At 36.8% G+C, this 4,318-nt stretch overlaps 1 pseudogene; it reads left to right on the plus strand.

Annotated features, from left to right (window-relative positions):
• The first annotated feature begins 3,217 nt into the window (after positions 1-3,217).
• Positions 3,218-3,618, plus strand: LOC122219081 (annotated as a pseudogene).
• The last annotated feature ends 700 nt before the right edge of the window (positions 3,619-4,318 follow it).

A 4,318-nucleotide genomic window follows, 5' to 3' on the forward strand; every position in this document is an offset into this window, starting at 1 on the left:
TGGCTAAAATTGACAACCCTGACAACAACAGATGTTGGCGAGAATGCGGAGAAAGAAGAACCCTCTTGCACTCTTGGTAGGAATGCAAACTGGTGAAGCCACTCTGGAAAACAGTATGGAGGTTCTTCAAAAAATTAGAAATAGAACTAGTTATGACCCAGCAATTGCACTACTAGGTATCCATCCATGGGATACAAGAGTGCTGTTTTGAAGGGGCACATGCACCCCAATGTTTATAGTAGCACTATCAACAATAACCAAGGTATGAAAAGAGTCCAAGTGTCCATGAACAGATGAATGGATAAAGAAGATGTATGTGTGTGTATGTATATATACATGCATACATACCATGGAATACTACTTGGTAATTGAAGAGAATGAAATGTTGGCATTTGCAACAGCGTGAATGGAGCTAGAATGCATTATGTTAAGTGAAGTGAGTCAGAGAAAGACAAATATATTATTTCACTCATATGTGGAATTTAAGATGCAAAACAAATGAACATAAAGGAAGGGAAGCGAAATAATATAAAAACAGAGAGGGAGACAAACCATAAGAGAACAAACTGAGGGTTGCTGGAGAGGTGTTGGGTGGGGAATGGGCTAAATGGGCAAGGGGCATTAAGGAGGACACTTGTTGGGATGAGTACTGGGTGTTATATGTAAGTGATGAATCATTAAATTCTATTCCTGAAAACATTAATAATAATAATAAAAAAGAAATACATTCTTCATTAGACATTAAGGAATTCACTAGGGAGGGGAGTGCAGCGTTCTTGAAAACGACTGCAATGACTATCATCTGTATTCTGGGATGGTACTACTATGTGCATTGGCATTCCGTGTTGACTGAGGCCAAAGAGCAACACTCAACTGAAAGTAAGGTGGTGTGGTTCCCATAATAATCAGCGGGATGAGAGTGATACTAATAGTTAGACACACAGAAAACTTTGGAGGTAGCTCATTGATCCTGGGGATTCCAGAACTGCAATTGTTGATATCTCCCTAAGGTCCTACTTAAAAACCCTCTGGGTTTGGCAGTGGCAGTCCCCGTCACACTTGCCTAACCTGAATCAGATAATAGCATCAGAGCTCCTCAAGTGAAAGGAAAGATATGTCTTGGTGAGGAAGGACCCTTCAATAGTCTTAAGTGTATCTTCTTTCTAGTCATCCTCTAGTATTTTTATAGAGAGTATATAATTGGGAATTAACTTTATTGTTTGATCCACTGGTAGCAGTATATCAAAACTTGCTTTGTGACTGAATGGAATAGAGAAAGACTGAATATCCCTCCCAGATGGCTATGGTGACTGAATGATTATGGGTATTCACTTTTGAGGAAAGGATGCCCATGTTTTAATTTGGAAAGTAGATATTTTCTTAATGCCAGTAACGAGAGTGCTGTCGTTGCTATTGCTATTGTTTACAAAATAGTATGTATAGGAAGAAGGTTGTTCTTGGGTGGAAAAGTCAAAGATCATATTATTGATGATAGTACATCTTGCTCCCTCAACAACCACTCCTATCACTTTCTAGCTTGTGTTCTGTATCACTCATTTTTAAGTCTTCATGCAACTCCTATCTCCTATTTTTGAAATGTTCCCCCTCTCTGAAGTCTACAACATGTAGTCAGTATTATAGAGTTTAGTTTTTAATTACAGTCTACCTTATTTTTAAGTAATTTTACATATGTGTTTTTACCCTCTTTGAGGTCATTTTATATTAATCTGAGGCTGTCATATATTCCCTTTTGTACCATGCTTAATAACCTCTGGTCTGTTTAGCTAATGGAACTTCCATTTTCATGGTATCTTTATCTAATATTTCATATCCATTTATAATTTGGAAGATAAAAAACTCAAAAACTCACTCATAACAAACCAAATACACAAGTCTTGACACCCAAATTTTGAAAGTCTGATAAAATGAAAATGCATCAACATTTCTGGAAAGAGATCAAAGCACCCATTCCTCATTTTATGAAACCAACCAGCAGAGGGAGCAAAAGAGATATTTAAGTGTTCCTGTTTCTGCTTGCAGCCCTTCTACTGTAGTTGCTGTCAAGAGCTAGGCTATATTTTTAATATATATCCCCCCTAGTCCCTAGGCAGAAATTCTGTTGTATAATCACCACATGCCTGTGAAGTCAGTTCTAAGACATTCTGTTTGCACAAATTCTTCAATCTTGAGTCCCGTGAAAACCTCAAAAGCTACTGGGTGAAAAACCAGGACTAAAATTTTAGGCCTTCAAAAAAGAAAAAAACAAACAAACCCAAAACTCTATCTAGGTAGCTCAGGAACAAAGACAAAGAGAGTTTGAATGAATAAAAAGTTAGATTTTAGCTGTTAGGAAAATGATATTAATGAATTTCTGCTGTTTTGTATTATCGCAAACATTTCGAGAGATTTTGACACATACTCTAATGGTTTTATTAATTCAAAATAAAATTGTATTTTTTATATGATCAAGAAATAACAAAAAGAAAGTTCCTCTGAAAAGAATCTTTTATATTTGTGTGTGTGTGTGTGTGTGTGTGTAGTGCATATATGCTATGTATGATATATGCCTATATTCCCAAACAAAATATATTTTAAAACATTATAGATCAAAAGAGTTTCTCGTTATCCTGGATGTTTCGGTTTAGATAATTCTGTCAAGTATAATCATGAAGAAGACCAAAGACTTGTGTGTGGTTTACAGTATCCATGGCAAAGCTTTAAGAATGTCATTACTTGCATTCTTTGGATAAATTCAATATGAGGACTCTTTGAATGTATAAGATCTTATTTCCCAAATTGTCCCTTGAATTTAATGAAGTTATATTAAAGTACAGCCACAGGGGTGAAAAAGCAAAAAAGAAGAAAAATCTGTGATAATGCAAAGCTAATATGAGTTTAATATGAATCATTTTATTCACCTGTTGAAGAATATCAAAAGGAAAAGGAAGCATTATAGTACATTTCATTTTTTAAGAGAAGATAATTATAAATAATATCATTCATGTAGTTTCTTTTGTGTTGGGAATGTATAAACTCTTACACTAACAAAACGTAACACAAACTTTGGAAATTTCCAGATATCATGTCATGGTGAACATCTTTATCGTTCTTGTAATTCTTGACTATTGACTGTAGGTAGAATTATATCAGATTGAGTTATTTGAATTGATCTCCAAAGACAAGTCATATGGAGCTCTTTTACCGGGGACCCAACAACATGGGCTGTGTTTGCATCAAAACCTTGAAGAAGGTGGCCCAGGTCATCACTGAGAAGTACTCCACTCTCCTGGGCAACAACTTCCATACCAACAAGCCTCTGTGTGGGTCGATCACCATTATTCCCAGCAAGAAGCTCCACAACCAGATAGCAGGCTGTGTCACAATCTGATGGAGCAGATTCAGAGAGGCCTGGTGAGAGATTATCTGCATCAAGCTGGAGGAGAAGGAGAGACAAAGGAGAGAGAATTATGCTCCTGAGGTCATAGGCTTGGATCAGGAGATCATTCCTGACACTAAGGAATTGTAGAAGCTCTTGGACTTTGACAGAGTCTGTCCAATCTGCAGGTCACTCAGCCTACAATTGGGATGAATTTTAAAACACCACGTGGAATTGTTTGAATCTTTCTGCTGTGCTGCAATATCTTCAATAAACCTTGGGAAAGAAAAAGTCATGTGGAACTTCCCCTGACTGAGACTAATGAGATTATTTTTATGAGGGGTAGACTGGATATGTTTATGTGTGTGTGCCTGTGTGTGTCTGTATTGACTGGTCAACAACAGAAATAACCTTTATATTTGCCTCGTCAAGGGAGGAACAAACATTCTAACTATTGTGAAAGTCTTTTTTCCCCTTACTGTCTATTTCTATCCTTTGGTGAATTAATTTTTATTACAATGTGGTCATTCCTTGAGCTGGAGGCATAAACTGGCAGGCTAACTGGACCTCTATGGGGGATACCTTGTCTGTCTTCTGGCTGGGTAGTTGGGTTGTGCAACTCGTGGAAAGAACAGCATTACAGCTTGAGAAGAACACACCACTGAATGTTTTGTAAGAACATTTGGAGAGAAACAAATAAACCGATGTTGGCATTCATTTTGTTAAAGACACTAATAAAGCAAAGTTTGAAAACTCAAAGAAAAACAGCATCTTTGACTTTAAAAGAATGTAAATCCTTAGGGAGATTTCACTGCCTAATGCTTCTTGGTAATACAGCTTAATGAAGCTCATTGTTTTAGATTGTTTTGGTCTAGTGGGTATGAATAACATTTGAGCTTGTCGAATTGACTCAAAGATTGGGAGAAGGTGCTGGAGAGGAGG

Source organism: Panthera leo, chromosome B2, assembly GCF_018350215.1.
Source record: "Panthera leo isolate Ple1 chromosome B2, P.leo_Ple1_pat1.1, whole genome shotgun sequence".
Classification (NCBI taxonomy): Eukaryota; Metazoa; Chordata; class Mammalia; order Carnivora; family Felidae; genus Panthera; species Panthera leo.